Below are 25,039 nucleotides of genomic sequence, written 5' to 3' on the forward strand. Positions count from 1 at the left end.
AGGTTTTCTCGAAGGCCCCCGCATTTGCAATGGCATGCTATTCGCAGGGAGAAGCGCAAGTACGCGAGCAGCAAAGCGTTTTTTGGAAAAAAAAATCTTGTGACGGAGAGACAAACCAAGAGCAACGCCCCATCTGCATTTCTTCCAAAAAAGATATATTAAAAAGAAAGTTTCTCGAAGCAGCAAAGTGGAAGTGGTTGAAAAACGGGCACTTCCCTCGAACCACACAAGCACTTTGATCACCCAAGAAACACCAGCGTTTTCCTCTTTCTCCGGTGAAGACACAACGCTGCTTTCACCCCCTCCAAGGCGAAAGCTTGCCAATATCTATGGCTGAGTGTCAAAAAATTCTTCAGTTCTCCCGCTCCATTATATTGTCACGCACGGTTGAAAAGTAGACTTTAATACAAATAGATAAACGGGCAAACTTCTTCCCCACAAAAAAAAAACAAGTTAGAGAAAAAAATGTTTACGTCCAGTACACCTTGACTTCTTCCACCTCGTCGTCTTCTCTTATCCCACGGAGCTCATACGTGCCTGAGTTGCCAATGTCGATCCTGGTATTCCCCACCGGCGCTTCGCTTATTCTGTTTCGCATGCACACCAGAGGCAACATTGAGGGCGTAGCAAACGACTGGCGTGCGAACTTTAAATGTATCTTGCGTGATTATCCCCCTTCTGAAAATGTTTCGTCCCGATGCCTGTTTAGGTTCCAGGCTGGTATTGTATATTTATACCGGTAGTAGCAGGCATCATCAAGCCATGTTGCTTCATTGCACATTGTCTTTTATGGCATGGCTTCATTTGGATGACGTGCACAGTTTTTGTGCGACGCCACCGTCTGGATGATGTTAGTTGCTCCTCTGGAACAACTTTATCGTTCAAAGGACCAAGCTGGCGAAGCACCTTGTAGGAGTCAAAATAACGTCGAAGTAGCTTTTCGGAGAGCCCACGTACGCGTACGGGTGTCCATATCCGTACTTTGTCTACAGGAGCATACTTGACGTCTCTTCCTCGCAATTTATACCGATCGGCATCGCCTTTCTGTTGCTGCTGAATGTGATGTCGTGCCAGCTGCCTTGCTTCTTCAACTCTTTGCGTGAAGTCACTGGTGCTATGGTCCTCGTCGGAGTTATCACCGACAGGTAACATTGCATCTAGAGGCGTCGTGACTGTTCCAAATTGAAAATGTGTCGTTCATGTTGTCTCCTGCACAGCGTATGCGAACGTTGCGTACGGTATTATTTTGTCCCATGTTCGATGCTCTAAGTCGATGTACATCGACAACATGTCAGTTAACGTTCTGTTGAGCTGTTCTGTCAATCCATTCGCTTGGGGATGATACGCCGTAGTTTTTATATAACTTGTGTGTGTCAATCTCGTGATGGAATTTCTCAGGTCAGCTGTAAAAGCTGTTCCCCGATCCGTGATTAGCCTAGTAGGAGCTGCATGCTGCAGTCCAATGTTGGTCACGAAGAATTCGGCAACTTCCACAGCCGTTCTCCGAACAAGCGATACTTTCTCCGGATATCTAGTTAAATAATCTGTTTCAACAGTGATCCATCACTTCCCTGATAACGGCGGGCGAAATGGGCCAAGTAAGTCCATTCCTACTTGCGCGAAAGGGGCATCTGGTGGCGCTATAGCTTGGAGGAGACCAGCTGGTTTCATTGGTGGTGTTTTGCGCCTATGGCAATCTCGGCAGGTTCTTACGTAGTGCTGCACATATATCAGCAACTTTGGCCAGTAGTATTTCGTGCAAATATGTGCCAGCGTTCGGGTCACTTGCAAATGTCCTGCTGATGGGTCATCGTGGCATGCTTCCAAGATCTTGGGTCGTAGCGCTGTAGGAACGACAAGGAGGAATTTCTCCGGACTGGCTTCGAAATTTCTCTTGTACTAGACGTCATTTTGGAGGATGAACGACTATAGGCTTTGGGAAAAACACGAGGAAAGTGAACGGGTTGTCCCTGTAAGTACTTGATCAGCAGCACTAACTCAGGATTAGATTTCTACTGCTGTGCCATCTCTAATGCAGTAAGAGATTCAAAAAAGGACATCCTGTTCGCTCTCCATAGAGGTTGCTTCCGTGAAATTAACCGGGACACGTGACAAACAGTGAGCACAACTGTGCTTGCAACCAGACTCATAAACGACCGTTATGCCGTATTCCTGCAGTTGTAGGCTCCATCTCGCAAGACGTCCCAATGAGGCTTTGAGATTTGCCAGCCAGCACAGTGAATCGTGATCACTGATGGCTCGAAAAGCTCTTCCGTATGAGTATGGCCTAAACTTTCTTATTGCCCAAACCACCACAAGGCGTTCTTTTTCTGTCTTTGAGTAACTGGCCTCAGCCTTCTAAAGTGTACGACTAGCGTACGCAGTAACCTGCTCTACACCATCGTGCCGCTGAACGAAGACGGCCCCGAGACGCAAGTTGCTTGCGTCAGTGTGAATACCAGTATCGGCTTTCTCGTCAAAATGTGCGAGGACTGGATGGCTCTGAATGCGGTGTCGCAGCTCTTTGAAGGCATCGTCCTGTTACTTCAGCCAAATGAAAGGCGCATCTTCCTTTAGAAGTCGCGTTAGAGGTTCAGCGATCTTCGAAAACATTTTTACGAAGCGCCGGTTAAGCGCAAAGTCCTAGGAACCATCTAACTGCCTTTTTGTTTGTCGGTTTAGAAAATTTTTGTACTGCGTGGTCTTCTCAGGGTCCGGACGAATACTTTCACCATTGAAAACATGCACAAGAAAAATGAGCTCTTGGAAGCTGAAGTGGTGTTTCTGTGGTTTTATCATCAGGCCCACCAAACTAATAGGTTCAAGCAGAGGTCGCAGTCGTTTGACATGCTGCTCGAAGGTAACCGAAAAAACCACAACATCGTCCAGATAAACGAGAAGAGACTACCACATCAGTCCGGAAAGCACACTGTCCATCATCCGCTGAATTGTGGCGGGAGCGGAACAAAGGCCGAATGAAAGTACTTTAAATTCGTATAGCCCATCCGGTGTCACGAATGCAGTTTTTTCACGATATCAATCGTACACTTCTATCTGCCAGTACGCACTTTTAAAGTCAAGGGAAGAAAATAACTTCGCATCTCGTAGTCTATCGAGAGTATTGTCAATCCTGGGAAGAGGATAAACATCTCGCTTAGTGACGCAGTTCAGCCGTCGGTAGTCTACACAGAATTGTAAGGACTCGTATTTTTTTTTACGAGTACCACCGGTGAGGCCCATGGAGGCCGACGGTGAGGCCGACGGCTGAATCACATTGTCTTTGAGCATTTCTTTGACCTGATCTCCGATCACTTTTCTTTCCTTTCGTAACACCCTGTAGGGGTGCTGGCAGATTGGTCTGACTAATTCGTCGACAATAATGCGGTGTTTCGTAATCGGCTTTCATCGGACATTGGATGATGTTGAAAAGCACGCGGCGAATTCTTACGAGGTTTTCTATTTGTCTCTTCTGGCTTGGTGACAGCCGTTTGTCTATGTCAATCGATTCCAGTACACCATCCACGTCTTGGAAATCAGATCGTGACGTCTCAGAGGTGACCAGGTTCGTAACTTGGGCGAAGTCATGAATACTTGCAATAATGGTCCTCTTCGTAAGGTGGTGTACTTTATTCCCAAAGTTTGTCAGCAAGACGTTAGCACATCCGTCACGAAGCTGCACAAGGCCCCTTGCCATGAAGATACTCTTTTCGAGTATGAGCCCAGTGCTAATGTCAGCGAGCCTTTTATGGTCACTAAAAGCACTGCTTTTTATCCGGACAGCTACACTGGACCTTGGGGGTACCACCACGTCGTCGTCCACAATACACAGATCATTGACGTTTTCTTCCGTTTCGAGCGTTGCAATCGCGTGTTTGGTTGAAAACGAGACGCATGATCCCGGAAAGTCAATTACAGCACCAGTAGCCTTCAGAAAGTCCACACCGATAATTACGTTTCAGAGCATTCCGGCAGCAGAATGAAACTGGCGACGTATGTGAAACCCCTAATTCCGATTCTTGCCGTACACGTTCCAATCGGGTCGATGAGGTGTCCCCCTACGGTGCGAACTTGAGGTCTATCCCATGGAGTTAGTACCTTGTGGAGTGTTCAGGCGAGCTCACTACTGATTACTGAGTAATCCGCGCCTGTATCCACTATTGCGTTCACTTCATAGCTGTCAACAAATACACTCAAGTCGGAAGCGACGTCATGATTGCTGTATCCGGTTCTTAGTTCGTCGTTATCACGCGGAGTCAGCGATGGAGGTTCTGTTTCATTATCGGCACTGGCCTTACCTCCACAGGTCGCTCGCTCTAGTTTTCCCGACCCGGGCTTAGTGAACGGCGCCTTGCAGTAGGATAGGCTGATGATCGACGGGAACTCGGTGACCGATATCTCAACGGTGCTGTCGAGCGAGGCCGAGGTGGCCAAAGGTTATGAGAGTAATGACGAGACGATAGGTACTGCTCGATCTCGAAAGGACGCTTCCCTCTCGGAGGCCTAGGTGCGTTCACTGCAAATCCCCGAAGCTCTGCCTGGCGGTACTGGCACATTCGATACAGGTGGCCGGCCTCTCCACAGTGGTAGCAGAGAGATACGCTGTCAGGAGTGCGCCATATATCAGTTTTCCTTGGTCTTCTACCCGGCGGCGGGTGTGTTTTTGGTGGTTCAGTGCTGTGCCCCGTAGTGGCTGCGATATCCCTACGCACAGGGGGTCCTTGCAGTTGAGCGTCGGCATAGGTCAGCTCGGTAGGTCTGAGACTCCTTTGTTCCGAATTGCCTTCTCCCACTTCAGAAGAGGTTGGGTTCATACCCCGACTCCTCCACTAGATTTGTCACGCAAGGTTAAAAAGTATAATTTATTACAATTATATAAACGGGCAAACTTGTGCCCCATAAACGAACAAGTTGGAGAAAAAATGGTTACGTCGAGAACACCTTGGCTTCTTCCAAGTTCGACACCTCGTCGTCTTCTCTTATACCGCGCAGCTCGCACGTGCCTGAGTTGTCAACGTCGATCTTGGTATTCCCCACCGGCGCTTCGCTTGCTCTGTTTTGCACGCACACCACAGGCAACATTGAGAGCGTAGCAAACGACTAGCGCCCGAACTTTAATTGTATCTTGCGTTAATATGGTGAAGGCTCTGGCCAGACTAATTTCCCCCATCGTTCGCCTAGTCCTTGTGAGTGAGGGACATTTCAGGGGACTTATTCTTGCCTGTGCACGCCCCTAAGCTCCGCCTTTATCCCTTGTGTATTTCTCCCTCGTGTGGATACCGCTTAACCACCCCGCCGGAACAATGTGCCGCGCTGCAAGGAAAGTCAGTGCACCCGCTTTTGGTCGAGCACAGAGCCTGCCAGAAGGAGAAAGAGTGCAGCTGTCGTCACTGTTGCACGAGAACGACGCGATGTTCACTGACCACCCGGGCTGCACTACGCTGGTCAAGCACAGAATTGACACGAGTGATGCACAACCTTGGAAATACAATCTCTGACGGATCACCTTGGCTAAGCTGAAAGCACTTGACGCCGCCTTGGACGAACTCATTGACACAAGCGTACTTGAGATGTCAAACAGCCCATGGGGTGTCCTGGTAGTTCTAGTTTCAAAGAAAAATGATACATATCGCCTTTGTGTATACACTGCCGCTGGCTGAATGAGGTTATGAAGAAGCACGCGTACCTTCTTCCTTCCATTTCACCGTTAGTATCCAACCTAGGCGGGGCGAAATACTTCACTACGCTCGATGCTAGCCGTAGATATTTTCAGGTTTAGATGAACTAGCGGGATGAAGATAATTCAGCTTTGCTATGCTACAGAGGACTTTTACAATTCAGGAGAATGTCTTTGGCTTGACAGGAGCTCCTGCTACGTATCAGAGGCTAATTAACCATGTTTTTGAAGATGCAAAGTGACAGCACGCATTCGCATACCAAGACGACATAGTGGTTTACTCGAAAACGTTCTAGGAGCACTTGCGCCACCTGAGAGACGTTCTAGAAAGGCTGAGGTCTGCGGGCATCACTCTGAACCCGAACAAAGCTGAGATAGCGGCGACCCGAATAACATTATTGGAATTCACGCTTGACGAGGGTCGCGTTTTGCTGCATAAAAATAAGCTTGAAGCAATAGTCAGCTATCCACCGACGAACAATATAAGTGAGCTTATGCGCTTTCTGGGGATAATGAACTTTTATCACCTGTTCATTCCAGACTGCGCGGAAGTGCAGGTGCCTTTGACGAAGCTTTTGAGGAATGGCGAGCGTTGGGCTTGGAGCCAAGAGCAGGAGGCCGCATTGCGTAGCCTCACGAACTTGATTGTCAACGCGGTTGATCTGCCGCTACCCATTTTGAACAGGGAGTTTGTGGTTCACACAAGCGGAAGCAACCTATAGGCTTAGGAGCCATTCTGCTTGAGGAGCATGGAGGTTCGCTCCGACTGATTGCGTTCGCGAGCCGTTCGTTGACCGCCGTAGACGGGAACTACTCGGTAACTGAGAAAGAGTGTCTGGCGATACTCTTCGCCCTCTGTAAGTTTGATTTTTACATCGACGGAATCGCGTTTGTGATTGAGACTGACCATATGACATTCACGTGGTTGAGCGCTTGAACGAAATAAGCAGCCGCATGGCGCGTTGGGCATAGCTGCTGCAGCGTTACGAATTCACCATTCGCTACCGCAATGGTAAGATCAATGTCGAGACGACGCACTATCGCATGCTCTCGTCCGACACAAGGGAACTCATGCGACCAACTCATAATGAACTGAGAGCGAGACACCAGCGCTCACGGAAACATCGGAGCAAACGCTAGTTCAAGGCAAAAGCGTGAACCGCGCAGTAGCTGTCGTTAGTGCGGGGATTGTGTTCAGCAGAAAGGAACTGTTAAAAGCTCAGCAGAAAGATCCATTTTGTTGAAAGGTGTTCGACGGCATCCGGGAGCCAGGAGGTAGAGAGGCCACCGCGTACATGGGGGCAGCAGGTATTGCTGTCGGTTTGGAGCACGCGGCAACAGCTGGTAGTTCTGAGAGCGCTTGATTCGTATCTGCTGGATTCTGTCAGCGTCTTAGTAAGGTACATTCCACCCAACGAGAACACAAGTGAGTAGTTCAAATTCACGATACTGCGCACGGTGACAGGAGCACTTCTTCGCTATTTTCATGACTCGTGCATTGCTGGGCATGCGAGCAGCCCCAAGACTTACGCTAACTGTATTGCCTCGCTGCATGGCCAGGCACGAAGCGGGATGTATTTCGCTACGCCCGTTCACGTATATAGTGTGTGCCAAAGCGTCAAGCCACGAGGCGGATGTCCGCCCGGCCTCCAGCAACCGAGTGATAATCAGACTCTCTGGCAAATTGCGGCATGTGACGTAATGGGCTCGTACCCCACAACTCCTAGCACAAATAAGTTATTCCTTGTGATCACAGATCACTTTACTAAATGGGTGGAACTTTTCCCCTTAGGATGCTGACGGCTCGAGTGATCGTAGAGAAGTATGGAGGAGAGCACCAGGTTCAGATTCCCTGAGAAGTTCATCACAGACAACGCGTCTTCTTTGAATGCGAAGGGGTTTGTTGACACGTGCGCTGCTTTGGTCATTAGGCACAGGAAAATAACCACCGACCATGTTCAGTCGAACCCCTCGGAGCGAGTCAATCGCAACATCAAGCACGTGGTTATTGCGTTCTCTGAAAGACATAGGGACTTGAATGCCTACCTTCCAGAAATCAATTTGCATTGCGATCAACCGCGAACCGATCGACTGGTTGTGCGGCTTCTTTTCTGAACCTGGGGAGAGAACTGCCGAATCCAATATAAATCGTCCTCTCGGATCGCAGTGGAGTGCCAGTGGCGACACCAGTACACGCTGAATGCGCAACGCAGCTTCGCGAGAAGCTAGCGGAAGTTTTACATAAATCTCGGCATAATCTGAGCACTGCTAGGGCACAGCAGAAGACGCAGTACTACCACACGCATCGGAACGTACACTAAGAGAGGGCAATCTGGTGCTGCGGCGCCATCGTTTTCTCAGCGATGCTGGCACACAGTTTGCTGCCTCAGTGGCACCGAAATTCTCCGGGCTAAAGCGAGTGCGACAGGAAGTTTCCTCGCCCTACCACGTGGGTCTAATAGCTAAGGTAATCGGCTGCTGACCCGCACGTCCCGGGATCGAATCTCAACTGTGGCGTCTTCATTTCCGATGGAGGTGGAAATGTTGTAGGCCCGTGCACTCAGATTTGGATGCACGTTAAGGAACCCCAGGTGGTCGAAATTTCCGGAGCCCTCCACTACGGCATCTCTAATAACCATTTTTTATTTTATTTATAGAACTACCTGCAGCGCCACGAGGGCATCATGGCAGAGGGTAACACGAATAATCACGTAAAAGCACATATGTTTACACAAAGAGAAAGATAAAAGAATGAGCTAATAACAAAGGGGTGTATGCAACAAAGAGGTGACATATGAAAAATATGAATGTAAAAACAGCTGGAACTGGGAAGTGTTTTACAATCTGCTATACCTTTAGGAAGTCTGTTCCAAAGCATGGAGGTGTGAGGAAAGAATGAATAATGAAGTACATTTGTACGGCATCGCATTTCAAGTACCTTACAGTCATGATCACAACGCATAGAGATGAAGTGAGAGGGGGAAATGTACAAGTTTTTGTTACTGCCTGTGAGATCTGAGTAAATACGGAAAAAAGTTGCAATTTTGTTGCTGAGCGGCGTTGGGCTAAGGTTTTCCATCTAAGGTTGTCTTTAATTAATGAGATGCTGCTTTTATAGTTGTAATTACCAGAGACAAACCTGAATGCGCGATTTTCGATACGCTCAAGTTTATTTACAAGACAGATGGTGTCTGGATCCCATGCTGCGCAAGCATACTCGAGTAATGGACGAACGTTCGTATTATAAAGGTATTCTCTACCTTACCATATGGGGATTTAGGGACGTTAAACCCCACATATCAATCAAGTTTCCTTGCTCGTTTATCGACTCGCAAATATGAAAGGCAAACTCAGTGGCAGACCTGTGGACACGTGTGACTTGAAACGCTACGTGTCACGGGAGGTCCACGAGGACTACAGCCAGTCCTCCTACAGGATGCAGGCGGCGAGTGAGAACGCTGAACACCTAGTGAAGAGCTCGGAACCGCGTTACTTTCTGCGTAACAGGCGGAGACAACTCTCCACGGTAGGCCGCGTTTGATATGTTCGACGCGAGATGCAAGGGTTCACGCAACACATGTGCGATTGTTAACCTGTCCTTTTAAAGACTATAGTCTTTCTTGGAGACCTTCGACGCCAAAACTTTAGTCTGTCCGTATTTCTGTACGTTTGTACGTTTGTCTGTTCGTTCGCGCTAACAATACCCCAAACGGCGCCAAACGATACCTCAACAGGCTCACCACATCCGCAGCGCCCACCAATATCGTTCAAGTTTCAGCGTTCATAGTTGAGTGATTGTCAATTAATAAGCAACTATTGCGCATATCTGAGGTGCCACAACAACCCGTCGGTATTATGTATGAGTGCCTTTATACTAGATAGCGCACACATAACGCAACCAGAACAGCGGAGAAGAAACAGCAAGCAACTTCGAAAAAAACAGGTTCAGCCGGTTCAATGGTCACAGGACCCAGCTTCAGCGAAGTAGTGGTGGGGTTGGGAGGGGACAAAGCAGCCGGCGTCACAGGTGAAAGTAACCCCCAGGTGCAGGACGCTCCAGTTGAAAAGTCACAGCACGTTATAATCACCGGAGACTCGAATTTAAATCGATGTGGAAAAGCAATCAAACAGAGGGTAAGAGGTGACAAGAGGGTTGCAGTAGGGATGTTCTCAGGACGTAAGCCGGAAGCAGTGATGAGGCAAGCGAGCGCAAAACTCAAAACTGCATCTGATGGACGAAACCTCGTGATAATTGCAGGCGGTTTAAGTGATGTTCTAAATGAAGATATGGCAGGACTAGCGACCCGACTTGCGAAAGGGGTCGATGGCATGCGCGCCATTTCCCCTCAGATACAGGAAGTGATACGAACGATAGCGTAGGTACAGGTGCGTGACGGCAACCAGCAAAAAGCAGTTGTCAACGCAAACCAAGAGCTATGACAGATGGGTCGAGACAAAGGCTTTGAGGTGGTAGATATAAACAGAGAGGTGCTGAGGTGGGGTGGTTTGCAACGAGACAGAATTCACCTCGAAGGGAGGCTAGGTCATGAGGTGCGTTGGCGGCTTGCAAGACGCGCAGTAGCTCTTTTGGGGGTTCACGCGGGCTCTTCGGGGTCCAGGATAGCTACTAACGAGGAAAACAACCAGGGGAACTCTTTAACAGGTGGTCTAGACAGATACAATTTCAAAGTGACACCAATATCTAAGACACGTAAGTCCGGGGCAAAAATCGACGTAGCCGCGAGGGCCGAGCCAATTCAGACATATGGAATATCATCATGAAGGGTACCAGGAATAGGCTGAAGTGGGAAGAAATAGAAGAACAGCTAAATAAGGAGAGGCTGATGGCATATAGGTTTGTAGAAACACATCTTAGGGACACGGAACAACCACCTAACAAGCCGCACTACGCATGGGGATATTGTAATATAACAGAAAGCAGCAGTAAGGGGGTCATATTGGGGCATTCATTCATAAAAGTACAGATTCGAAAAGAGTCAAGCAGGAGTGCAAGGAGCATGAATGGCTAAAAGGGAAAGTGGTAGGGCAAATGACACTCCTCGATTTCGTAGACTTGTGGCAGGGGCAAAAGCCAGAGAGGAAAACCAAGAAATAGCGTAGTGCATATAAAATGACAATGAAGAACTAAGAGAAGAGTGCGAGGTAATTTTATTGGGAGATATGAATGCGCACATACGAGATGTGGATTTATTTACTGGCCCAACAGGCAGAATGCTATTGTATATGTGTGAAAGGCATGATTTAATCATTTGAAACAGTACCGAGAATTAATAAAGGCAGAAAACATAGCAGGTGTGGAGGCTGTAGTCGACGATAGATTAGCCAATGATGTGACATAAAATGTATGATTGGCAAAGGGTGATGAATATAGATCAATATGTGTCCAGAAGCTTAGGTAGTGATCACAAACGTATCAGGCTGAGTTTTGAAAGAGAAATGAAAATAGGAAAGGAGGCATTATGAGGAACCACATGGTAATATTCATGCAGAAAAGGCAAATAGAAATAGCAACTAAAAACATTGCAAAATAATCACCGAGTATACTAAAACAGAGTGTACATACACAAATCTAACTCGATTGTTTCAGTTAGAGCTTGCTAAAGTACGAGCCAAAGCAACAAAAAAGACACAAGCCCAAGAGCTGGTGAGATGAGGAAGTTAAAAGCACCACAGTAAGGCGTCAGGAAGCCTCCAGGAACACAGGTATGCTAAACAGAGGGGTGAACCAGATGATGATGTAAAAAGAAAATGGGATAACTTTTTTGAGCTGCAGAAGGGAAGCGTCCGATTTGATCAGTGACAAGATTAGAAGAAAGGGGGCCCAATGGATGGCGAAAGTAAACAGAAAGGATAGAAAGGCAGCTGAAAAGTTTTGGAACTATCTCAATTCTCTAAGTAATAAGACAAGCATGAAACAGGAGTTTAGAACTACAGTTCAAGGGGTCATATTAGAAGGGGATGAGGCAATGGAATATATAGAAACAATCATGACAGAAAAATTTAACACCAAGAAAACGCTGCATGCACCGTACCAGATGAAGATGTACCAATTAGCTCAGTGGCTCCACTGGGACCACGGTAGTGGGAAAGGGCAGAAAAAGGGTTCCTAAGAGCACATCATTAGGCCCGACGGCATCGCAATCATGCTAATAAGGAAAATAGGACCAAACTCTAAGCAAACAATAGGAGAGGCAGTGAGCAAAGCAATAATAGATTGTGAAGCTCCCAATGGGTGGAAACTAAGCAGGATGAGAATGATCTATAAAGGAAAGGCGGACAAAGTCGATATAAACGACTGTCATCCTGTAACAGTGACATTAGTTGTTTACAGGCTGGTAATGCAGATAGTAAAGGAAAGACTACCGACATAGGCGGAGAATTAGCGGGTGCTGGGAGAACTACAAAATGGGTTCCGTAAACGAAGGAAGTTGGAGGACAATCTGTTATCATTGATGCCGTGTATTGAAATAGCGGAAAAATAACACAGGCCCCTGTGGCTGGCATATCTAGATATCAAGGGAAGACTTGTGGGGAGTACTGGAAAGCGCTATATGTAGAAGATGGAATAACTAATCTTCTAAAAGATATCTATAAAAGTAACAAAAGAGTTATCAAATGGGAAGAACAGGTATCTGATCCTACAGTGATACAACGCGGGTTTCGACAGGGGTATCCCTTGTCACCTTTGTTCATCATCATCATCATCAGCCTGACTACGTCCACTGCAGGACAAAGGCCTCTCCCATGTTCCGCCAGTTAACCCGGTCCTGGGCTTGCTGCTGCCAATTTATACCCGCAAACTTCTTAATTTCATCTGCCCACCTAACCTTCTGTCTCCCCCTAACCCGCTTTCCTTCTCTTGGGAATCCAGTCAGTTACCCTTTACGACCAGCAGTTATCCTCCCTACGCGCTACATGTCCGGCCCATATCCATTTCTTCTTCTTGATTTCAGCTATGATATCCTTAACCCCTGTTTGTTCCCTAATCCACTCTGCTCTCTTCTTGTCTCTTAAGGTTACACCTACCATTTTTCTTTCCATTTCTCGCTGCGTCGTCCTCAATTTAGGCTGAACCCTCTTTGTAAGTCTCCAGGTTTCTGTTCCGTAGCTAAGTACCGGCAAGATACAGCTGTTGTATACCTTTCTCTTGAGGGATAGTGGCAATCTACCTGTCATAATTTGAGAGTGCTTGCCAAATGTGCTCCATCCCATTGTTATTCTTCTAGTTACTTCAGTCTCGTGGTTCGGCTCCGCGGTTATTACCTGCCCTAAGTAGACATCATCATCATCATCATCAGCCTGACTACGTCCACTGCAGGACAAAGGCCTCTCCCATGTTCCGCCAGTTAACCTGGTCCTGTGCTTGCTGCTGCCAATTTATACCCGCAAACTTCTTAATCTCATCTGCCCACCTAACCTTCTGTCTCCCCCTAACCCGCTTCCAGTAGACATAGTCTTTTACAACTTGAAGTGCACTATTACCTATCTCGAAGCGCTGCTCTTTTTCGAGGTTGTTGTACATTACTTTCGTTTTCTGCAGATTCATTTTAAGATCTACCTCTCTGCTCTCCTTGTCTAACTCCGTAATCATGAGTTGCAATTCATCCCCTAAGTTACTCAGCAATGCAATGTCATCGGCTGAGTAACCTTTGTTATTTATGCTGCATCTCCAGGGAGTAGAAGACGAATCAGAGGGGAGTTGACTCGGCTTCAGAATTTCTTCCGCTAAGCAAGGAAGACACATCGAACAGACATTGCCAGCATTGATGTATGGAGATGATATAGTATTAATAGCCGACCACAAGAAAGATCTGCAGGGATTGCTAGACATGTGTGGTAATGAGGGAGATAGGTTAAATTTGAAGTTCAGAAGGAACAAACGGGCAATCGGAATTTTTGGTGATAACAAATAACGTGAGCACAATATACAGGAAGTCACGCTAGAAATAGTGGATAAATACAAATATTTCGGCGTATGGATATATAACGGGGGCTGAGTATCTTAGGGAGCACGAAAAATACGTAATGACTAAGGGCGCCAGGAATGCCGCTGTAATGACAAATGGGCACGGTAGAACTAAAATAGGTATGACGTTGTGAGAGGGATTTCGGAAGGTGTCGTGGTACCGGGTTCGACGTTCGGCAATGTGGTTTTGTTTATGAAATCAGAAGTTCAAGCAAGAAACGAAATTAAACAACGTAGCATAGGTAGACTTACTTTCGGAGCACATGGGAATACCCCAAATCAGGGGGCACAGGGTGACATGGGATAGACATCGTTTGAGTGCAGGGAACCAAGCAGCAAGATATAATTTGAGGAGCGATTGAGAAAAGTGGGGGAGGAGCGTTGGGCATGCTGCGGCCCAGCAAGGGTAGCTAGCCCAGCTGCACACTGCCTTTGCGCGCTGTCTTCACGCCTTGCATTCATGATTCACCGAAGCGGCGAAGACGAGAATGTGCCCCTTGACCTTACTTTGTTGGTTGCGATGTGATGTCTGTGCACGGATTGACTTTCGGCAGGACATTTCTTGACTAGTGTTCAGCTATTTTCACCGAGTGGCCGACTGCATGCAGTTGTACAGCCTACGAGGTGTGTTACTCGCACACTTGCGTTACGTCTCATATATGTAGCTTCCCTGTTGCTGTTCTGGCTAAGGAGTTACGTTAGCGCAATGATTTTCATGGCACGTCTCATTTTTGGCCAAATTCATTCGGGCTGTGCTCCCGATGAAATGTGGAAACTAACCTCATCCTATTAACGCAGTGTTTACAATCCTGACCGAGTTGCTATATCTCCATTAATTTAACACAATTTCGAGGTGCACATTACAGAAATGGTGTGAAATCTGGTATTGGCTCTTGTTGAAATATTGTTGCACAGGAGCAGACTGCACACAGAGAACGTACATGACTGCTCATGTTGAATGTTCTTACTGCTCTGTTTTCTTTTATGCACTGAAATTGAAACAGCCAGACTACTTTCACTGTCATGTCCTTATGTTTGGCTTTGTATAGTTTTAATAATAATATTATCGGGGCATTTACATGCCAAAACCACAGTACGAATATGAGCGCCCTGCAGCAGAGAGCTTCAGGAATTTCAACCATCTGGTGTTCCTAAACGACATTGCACCGTACAATTGTCGGAAAGCTTAACTCGAACGGTTATTCAAATTCCAGAGACAGAAATTTGCCCTGAAACTGAGCGTCCACGCCTCTTATAGATCGACAGGCACGTCTTTAGCACAGGCGTTCCGTTGATTCGGGGTCTTCTCGCCGCTGCTTTTGCCTTTCTCATTGTCTAGTATTTTCTTATAGGAGCTCAGGGGACTTCGCTTTGCTGTTGCTTTGAAGCGATTTGTTGGGCCGTTGCCTTCATCATTATTAGTGGACCAGAAGCGAGTAGTGAGATTTTCCCAATTTCCGTCACACATACCCAATTATGATGATGATAGTTTTCTGGTACATACCTGTTACAATAATAGTTTTCTGCCACCGACTCATGATTTCCTAAACAGATTCGCTGATAGAAGTCTAAAGGATCGCAAAAGCCTGGTGAGGTCATGCTACGATGTAGTCTCTGAATTATGTTAAGTGTCTTGTTTTTCAAGAGTTACCAGAATCTAAACGTCTTCTTAAGTAAGATAGTTAACAATACTTACAAAGCTTCTGGCTATTTTCATGATATTTTGCATTTTGCCCCTCCATTAGTCAAATTTTTCAGCTTACAAAACATGAATTGGCCCAAAAGTAAAGTAATCATCAGCAGTTTGAATGCAGCCCAAATGAAGTCTATGGAGCTTGACCTAAACCGCGAAGGTAAATTAATCTCTTCCAATTACTCTACTGTTACTCGTACTCTACCAGCTAGTGTTGCTTAGATAAGGACTAACCCAGGCGTACATATTGTATACCTGCAATGCAAAATCACTAGAATGTACTTGTAGTACCGAATGCATACATTTCAATATAACTTCCAAACTTCTCATCATACTTCAGCCCACACACATTACAATAAGGCTGTCGACCTACCTCTTGTTTGCACCATGACCCGCTGTCGCTCCTTTGCTAGATTACACAGGACTGGAACGGTCTTTCCAAGAGCATACCATCATTCAAACTTGGATAGCTTTATCGAAGCCTTAGAATCTTTGTTTTATTTACAATAATTGTTTGGCTCACTCCCGCATGTAAAGCATTGGGACCTCAATAAAAAAATTGCATTATTGTTTTGACAACCTTTTGTGAGTCACCAGTGTTCTTGGGAATCAGCAGGGGCATGTACATTTAAAGCATCATTTGCCCAAGCCACACCCGCACTTCCCCACCGCAATGCAAACCCCGCCCGCCAAGACTTAACTCATTCATTCCGACGTCCATGGTAGTTTGGCTATTAAAGTACATACCACAATGATGTGTGAGAAACTTGAAAGCTACTACAAATACACGACCAAAAGACGGCTGTGCATGACATTTCAAGCAGTAAAACCAGTTCATAAGCATGCATAGAATAGTTGCAATGTCAAGTGAAGAATAGCCACAGATTGACTGCACTATATATGTTATTGTAACTAACATTATCTGGTGCCACTTAGCAAAAACAAATTTCATTTCTTAAATGAAATAATGTTTTCTCTGTATGTTTTCTCTCTACATCATGAAGTATTTCTCTGCATCTAAACTTCTTGGTTACTGGGCATTTTCGGCAAATAATGATCGCAAAACATTACATGGACATTACTGGAATGTTTTCCAGTTAGGTTGATTTTTTGTGTAATTTTAACATTTCTTTAATGTTTGAAATATAAAATTCAATGTTCAATGTTTTGTTTGAATGTTGCACTAATGGTCCACCTTCAACATTATGTTAACAGTGTATTTCTAGTATATATTTAACGTTTTACATACAACAAAGAACGTTATACGATTCATGTAAAATGTTCAGACTAGACAATGTTGTTTGAAAACATAAAGCGTTTCTTCAACATTCGCAACAACAATACAACGTTACTTTAATGTATTGTGCAACCTACATGTGTGTGTGTGTGTGTGTGTGTGTGTGTGTGTGTGTGTGTGTGTGTGTGTGTGTGTGTGTGTGTGTGTGTGTGTGTGTGTGTGTGTGTGTGTGTGTGTGTGTGTGTGTGTGTGTGTGTGTGTGTGTGTGTGTGTGTGTGTGTGTGTGTGTGTGTGTGTGTGTGTGTGTGTGTTTGGGCAGTCCCCTGAAACAGTCAATGTCCCGCGGCAATTTCGGCGTGCCTGAATATTCACTCGTGCACCATTGCGCGTAGCAGCTGTGCATACACTGATAAAAACTCAGAAACCCATTAAACGCGCTTAAAACGAACAATTACATGCTTTCGCAGGCTACAGCGCGCGCTCCCGATGCAGACGCTCCTGAGATATTCACCAACATGTGACTACTGCGCTGCCGCTATACTGTCAGCCACCGGAGATTCAGCCGAGGTACAACGCGGCCAGAGAACCACAGAGTTAATATGCAGAGAACACCTACCACTTTCATCTGCCGTTGTTCATCCTTGCACAAGGGCATTTTCTTACGAGCCGTAAATGCAAGCAAATTCATATAATCTAACAAGTTTTTATTGATTGTTAAAGCTGATGTGCAGTAGAACGAGTGGAGAAAGTACAAAATGAATTCCAAAATAATTTTTTAATCGTCGTCAGAAGTTTCCCTTACAGGCTGTTTTCTTGAAGTTAGCGCGATTATATCTTTTTATAGAAAAGTGATATTGTAACGAATGTAGCAGCCTCACAACAAGGATGTTCTATTTGCAGTTGCGTCGTTTAGAATGCCCATGTCCTGTAGGCTTGACTTCATAAACGAAGTCGCTGAGTCACTGTACTACCTTGTAAGGACCGAAATATCAACAAATTAGTTTTTCAGACAGGCCTAGTTGTCGTACTGGGGTCCATATCCACACTTTGTCACCAACTTCATGCCGTGTTTCATGTCTTCCTCGGTTGTAGTGGTCGGCATCGATTCGTTGTTGGTGACATATTCGGTACCTTGCTAATTGGCGGGCCTCTTCCGCTCTCTCTATGTAGTCATCGAGATCAGAAGAGTAGTCATCTTGATCTATAGGTAACATAGCGTCCAGTGTTGTGGTAACTACACGACCGTAAACTAGTTGAAACGGGGTAATCTTGGTAGTCTCTTTTACGGCGGTGTTATAGGCGAAGGTGACGTATGGTAAAATTTCGTCCCACTTTTTGTGTTCGACGTCCACATACATAGATATCATGTCAGCTAGAGTTCTGTTAAGGCGTTCAGTCAGGCCATTGCTTTGAGGGCGATATGCGGTAGTTTTCCTGTGAACAGTGTGGGTCATGTTCAGCAGGCATTCCATGAGTTCTGCCGTGAAAGCCAGTCCGCGATCGAGGATTACAACAGTCGGAGCGCCATGCCGTATCACTATGCTCTGTACAAAGAATTTGGCGACCTCAGCTGCCGTTCCTCGATGCAAGGAGTCTGTTTCCGCGTATCTCGTTAAATAATCAGTCGCTACAACGATCCACTTCTTGCCAAGTAAAGATGTCGGGAATGGTCCAAGGAGGTCCATTCCAACTTGTTGGAAAGGTGCTTTCGGTGAGTCTATCGGGTGCAGATAGCCCGCTGGCTTAGCACGAGGCGCTTTCCGTTTTTGGCACTCGCGGCATGTTCTAACATAGCGCTGCACTGAAGACAATAACTTGGGCCAATAATAGTGCAGACTTATTTGTGCAAGCGTTCGAGTGACCCCCAAATGTCCAGACGTAGGCTCATCGTGGCACGCGTGTAATATTTCTTGTCGCATAGTTGCGGGAACAAGCAGAAACGTTTGACGGTTGGGCTTAATGTTTATCTTGTAGAGGACATTTCCTCGGAGGCAGAACGGTGCGAGGCTTCGAGAAAATATACGAGGTACTTGTACGTCAGCTCCTTTCAGGTGTTTGATGAGCGGGAGCAATTGTTCGTCCGCATGTTGAAATTCGGCTATCTGAGAAGTCTCGACAACAGCCACGAATGTAAAGTCTTCTTCATCTGATGGTGCTGTGTCTGCCGGTGCCCGTGACAAACAGTCGGCGTCGGTATGCTTCCTGCCAGATCAGTATACCACAGTTATGTCAAATTTTGCAGTCGGAAGCTCCACCTTCCTAGTCGTCTGGACGGATCCTTGAGGTTGGCGAGCCAGCAAAGGGCATGGTGATCGCTGACTGCCTTGAATTGTCTACCGTACAAGTAAGGCCGAAACTTACTGATGGCCCAGACGACGGCAAGGCATTCTTTCTCTGTCACCGAATAATTGGTCTCCGCCTTTGTTAGAGTCCGGCTGGCGTATGCTATCACCTTTTCTTCGCCATTCTGCCACTGTATTAGGATGCATCCTAGGCCCATGTTACTGGCGTCTGTATGTATTTTCGTGTCAGCTGTTTCATCGAATTGAGAAAGGATTGGGGGCTGTTGCAACCGTTTTCTTAATTCGTTGAAGGCGCTTTGTTGCTCGGTTTCCCACTGGAAAGGTACATCTTCTCTCGTAAGTTTCGTCAAGGGTTCTGCAATCTGCGAGAAATTGCTGACAAATCGTCTATAGTAAGCCGAGAGACCTAGGAATCTCCGTACTGACTTTTTTTGTCTGCTGGCACCGCCAGCCTTGCAATGGCGGCTGTCTTTTCGGGATCAGGGCGCACAGCGTGGGCACTGACAACGTGCCCAAGGAATCGAAGCTCTCCGAAACCGAATTGGCACTTCTCTAGCTTGATGGTTAAATCTGCCGAACGGATTGATTTTAACACTGTTCGCAGGCGCTAGATATGCTCCTCGAATATAGCGGCGAAGATGACCACGTCGTCAAGGTACGCTAAGCAACACTGCCACTTCATTCCGGAAAGTATAGTGTCCATCATGCGTTGGAACGTTGCCGGCGCACAAGAGAGACCAAAAGGGAGAGCCTTGAATTCATAGAGTCCGTCCGGGGTAACAAAAGCAGTCTTCTCGCGATCACGTTCATCAACTTCGATCTGCCAGTATCCACTTTTCGGATCTAGTGATGAGAAGAACTTGGCCCACCGAAGTCTGTCTAATGTGTCGTCAATACGCGGGAGGGGATATACATACCATTTAGTCACAGCATTTAATTTCCGGTAGTCGACGCAAAACCTTAGCGTGTTGTCCTTCTTCTTGACAAGTACTACAGGAGATGCCCACGGACTGCTAGAAGGTTGAATAACATCATCTTCAAACATCTCCTGTACTTGATTCTTGATAAGTTCCCTTTATTTTGGTGAAACGCGGTACGGGTGCTGGCGTACCGGCTTGGTTGTCTCGTCTGTTATGATCCTGTGTTTTGCAATGGTCGTGCGTCGTACCTTTGAACTATTGGAGAAACAGCTGCCAAATTTCCATACAAGGTCGTATAGCTGTTGATGTTGGATCACTGAAAAGTTAGGATTTACGGATATTACGTCGCAGACATCAGATGTTGGTTTCACATCCGCTGACGTTGTTTCAAGGCTGCATATTTCTGTGGCTTCACAAACCTCACGAAGAAAGGCTATGGCTGTCCCCTTTGCGATGTGATGGAATTCGTTCCCGAAATTTGTCAGGAGGATGTCTGCGTACCCGTTTCGTAGCTGGATAATCCCTCGTGCCACACAAAGACCTCTTCTCAGGAAAACATCCATGTTGCTGTCTGCCACACCTTCGTAGTCACCAAACGTATCATTTCTGACTAGAACCATTACACTGCTCTGCGGCGGCACAGTCACACCATCATCGATGTTGAGCAGTGGAGTGGTGTATTGCTCATCTGCTTGAGCTACCTTTATTGCTTGTTCCGTCAAAAATGATATGCTGGACCTCTGCAAATTAATAATGGCACCATTTGCTTGCAGAAAATACATTCTGAGAATAACTTCTCTCGAACATACGGGCAGGACAACAAAGTACCCAACAAACCTCGTATCTCAACTCTTGCAGCGCATCTGCCGAGAGGCGTAATAAGATGACCGCCTGCCATACGTACTTGAGGTCCACTTCATTCGGTCAGAACTTTCCTGAGGCACTTTGCTAAATCGTAGCTTATCACAGAGTAATCCGCACCGGTATCGATTAAAGCCATGAGCTCTAGCCCGTCAATTACCAAAGGCAAGTCTGAAGTTATCTTCTCGTTACTGCACTTCTTTACCTGGAGACAGTCGTCGTCGTCGTCACGCTGGTGTCACAGTGGAGGATCTTCGTATTTCGAATCACCAGCGGCCTTGCCTCCACCGGTCGCCCACTTCAGTTTCCCGGGTTCGGACTAGGCGAACGATGCCTAGGTGCGTTTAGAAAGGAATGTGGGCTTGGCGAGCGCTGACGTAAAGGGGATGGTGACCGCGGTTGATGACGACGATGTAAGTCGAAGCTACGACGTGAGCACAGGTATTCCTCGATGTCGGACGGCCTTTCGCCGTTTCGCAGGCACGGTGCGTTGACTGCAAATCCTCGAAGACCAGCTTGACGATATCGGCAAAACCGGTACAGATGGCCAGCCTCTCTACAGTGTAAGCACAGGGGCTTACGTTCCGCATCTCGCCATACGTCGCTTTTCCGAGGTCTTGTCTCTGTCGAAAGAGGTGCGCTGCGAGTTGCCTCTATGATATGGCGCGGGCTACGTGTTGTCGATGCGTAAGTACCAGGTGTTTCGATAGGCGCACAGTGGACAGCAGGCCGCCTGAGCACCTCAGAATAAGTTACCGCGCGTCGTGTCGGTGGTGCATCCCTCTGCGGCGCCTGGATGGCCTGCCGAATTTTTTTCTTGGACAACATCCGCGATATACAGTTCCGGTGAAGCGGGTGGCTGCAGCTTGCGTAGCTCCTGCCTGACAAATGACCGGACGAGCTCCCACGGAGTGTCAAGATTAACGACGTTTGCCGAGAAGACCCCTGCTGATGTACAGGCTACATCACGATTGTATTGCCGGGCTCTCTGCGGCAGCGTCGTTTCTATTGTTGTTGCTTCCGACCGAACCTCAGCAACAGCGCGCGGCGGATTGTGAACGAGTCCCGCGAATAGCTCTTGTTTTACCCCATGCATGAGATGACGCACCTTCTTGTCTTCAGTCATGTTGGGATCAGCTCGCTTGAACAGGTGGGACATGTCTTCTATGTACATAGCGACAGTCTCGTTTGTGCGTTGATTCCGTGCACGAAGAGCTGCTTCTGCCTTTTCCCGGCGATCATTGTTGCCAAACGTACACAGTAGCTGCCACCCGAACTCTTCCCAGGACGTCAAAGATGCGTCGTGGTTTTCGTACCACACTCGCACTGCGTCATCCAAACAGACGTATACGTTGCGTCACTTGCCTGCTTCGTTCCATTGGTTTATGTTCGCCACCCTCTCGAAATGATCCAACCAGTCTTCGGCGTCCTCGAACGGGTCACCAAGGAACACTTTCGGTATGACGGGTTGGCTGACAATGAGTTGTGATGGTGCAACTTGGCTAGTCATGGTGGTGGCGTTTCTTGTCTCCGTCGCTGATGCCCTTGGCACAGGGGGAAGTGGTCCAAATTCTGGTGAATGCCCTCGAATACGGCATGGCGACTGGTCCGTTGGTGCACCGGCGTAAGCTCCACGGCTTGCGGATCGTCAGGGCTTGGACTTCGCTCTCTCGTGGGGTTTGGAATCATCTACCCCGCACCTCCACCAGAAAATGTAACGAATGTAGCAGCCTCACAACAAGGATGTTCTATTTACACGGTTTGTTAAGGGCGAACTTGTGCCCAAAGTGAACGACGCACAGCAACCAAGAAGATCCAAGGTCGGTAGTCCTCGTGAGCCTCCACATCGAGCACCCTCGTTTTCTTCCTCTTCACGCGCGTTGGCTGTTCGGTGGAGTACCATGCGCATGCAGGGCTGGCGCGTGCATTGCGGCTGCCTTCGTCGCTCGTAGTCGTGCCGTTAGCGTTTCTATGGTTCCCGACGTCCGCGTTGCGCGGAGCAATGGTAATTTCCTGTGGCAATATTATATAAGGTTTGTCAGTTTTATAAATAAGCATGCTGCGAAAGTGATGATGAATTTTCACCCTTCTGCTATACGCCCTTTGTGAAATAAAGGCCTGCAAACTAGGCAGAAAAAGTTTTTAGGGATAAATTTGAGAATTTTTATAACAAAGTATACATTACACCGACACTCGAAATATAGTTGAGCGCAAGGGCCAGTATACGCCTATATCTAGCCAAACAAATTTGAGGTACGTAGTAATATATTTTGTGTAATTAATTCATCGGCAAATTCGAAAAACGCAGCAGAGCAGATAATTAAGCGTGGCACTCCACATCTCCATCATTATGGATTTACTGTGCTTCCAAGAAAATTTTAACAGCAAAACAAATATCGGATCTGTTTTTTACACAGATCAGGCAGCAATATATAAAAGGTTGAATGAAACTTAAGAGGTCAACCAGCCATGCTGTGTTCGATCTTACGTGGAATCACGCAGCTTACGCCAGCTGCGTCGAGCGGACGAATCTAAAGACGAAAAATGTCGGGGCGTGAAGGAATCGAACCTAATCGTTCTGCGTTGCAACCAAGTATTTCGCCGCCGAGCCGCCGTCCACGCCGGCTCAAGCGCTACATATCAGCTTCCCGCTACTGGTGTTGATAATATCCATGTCGCTGTTGGCGTAGTTACGCAACAGTACACATTTGACTGTTTAACATGTCGGCGTACATTTGTACATACCTTTAGCGAGACAAAACATACAACACAGCTATCTTTCATTAACACCGATGCTCAAGGCACGTGTGACCATCCGAAGTTGTTTCGTAATCGGGGCTCTACGACTCGAGATGTGCATACACGCATGGTCGCAACACATACCACCCTCCTGTGCGCAAGTACGCTGCTCCGAGAGCGTCACATCACGTACATTATCCCAGAACAACCACGGATCGCATTACCTTGCGGAATTCATCACGCCGTTCCAATTCTGTAAATAATGCTTCATCCCTTGGACCAGAGACATTACGCCATAGAGATTCACGCTATATGTCAGACAGGGACGCGCGCACAAGGCGGGCCTTCAGAACTGGTTTAAGAGAATTTTATTTCCAGGTATATCTTACATAGCTTATGTGCACACAGAGTGATGATCATGCGTATGTTCGTGCAAGCTGTTATATACAGCGAAAATAACTTATTTGCGTATGCAGTGATGTACAATGTGAAAATTGTACAACAAGGACAAGACATTCATGAGCATCGAGACGATTAAACTTATACAAACACGAAGGCTATATGTACAAACAGGGGTTCACGTAGGTTCATGGGGGGGGCGGGGGGAGGGTGTTGAAAAGTGGGTAATGATTTAGAGTACAAGGTGCTCTACTATGGGAGAGCCTAAAGCCGTCCCGGAATCTAGAGGACAATGATGGCACGGATTTAAACTTGGTTTGTTCAGAAGAAGTGGTTAACGATTTAGAGTACTCGGTACTCTACTATGGGAGAGCACTGAGCCGTCCCTGGTAGCCACCAATGGCAACCCGTCCAAGAGGTACAAAAAACAAAATTGCTGCTGAAACATCGACAAGCACAACTTCAATCAAAGTGGTCACCATCCGAATCCATAAATGTGACGCAGCTTTCTCATGTGTAAAGCTCACAAATACAGACAATTTTTCTCTGCTACTGTGACATCCATTCTTGGTGCGCAATGATGCTTTGGTCTAAAAACGGAAATCTTTATTTACAAATATACCTAATAATCATTATCAACGTAAAACAAGTTATGTAACTGCCTGCGCTTTTGAACTCTTGATGAACGCAGCCTCTTCTATTCTCACAGAATCTATCCGGGTAATTTGGTTCCGGATAGGCTGTGAGGTAAAAAACAAACAAACTGATAAGCTAACAAATATTAAAGCTAAATGTATAAATTTCTGCTCACTTTTCTTATCAGAATAGGTTTTTGAAAGAAAAAAAAATGTGAGGCTTTTTTTTTTCTTCCCAAACGTTGCGATAACCGCTGTTATTTTCTTTCTCCCTGACGAGCACACTACGAGCGTCTCTGCTTTGTGCGCGTTTGAAGCATTTACTGTGCGCGTTTAGTAATTTGTGTACTGTCTGTAGTAGCACTGGCACTCGTATGGGCTGAATGTTTTTATAAACAGATATGGCCAAGTTCAGGGTTAAGAGACGGTTACAACGAAAATTATAACGCCATTGACGTGAATGTTCCAACCTTTTTTCTTCCTCCATGGTTCAAACCAGCAATAGGGGAGGCGCTGTTGGAACCATCGGCCATGCGGAACTTTGCCAACTTGAACGAGACCCTTTACTGTGCGGTAATGTGATTAAGCAGG

General features: G+C 46.7%; 1 pseudogene; it reads right to left on the minus strand.

Annotated features, from left to right (window-relative positions):
• The window catches only part of LOC142777145 (uncharacterized), a 47,686-nt pseudogene extending 25,501 nt beyond the window's left edge, over nt 1–22,185 (minus strand).
• Nucleotides 22,186–25,039: the final 2,854 nt, after the last annotated feature.

This window comes from Rhipicephalus microplus, chromosome X, assembly GCF_043290135.1.
Source record: "Rhipicephalus microplus isolate Deutch F79 chromosome X, USDA_Rmic, whole genome shotgun sequence".
Taxonomy (NCBI): Eukaryota; Metazoa; Arthropoda; class Arachnida; order Ixodida; family Ixodidae; genus Rhipicephalus; species Rhipicephalus microplus.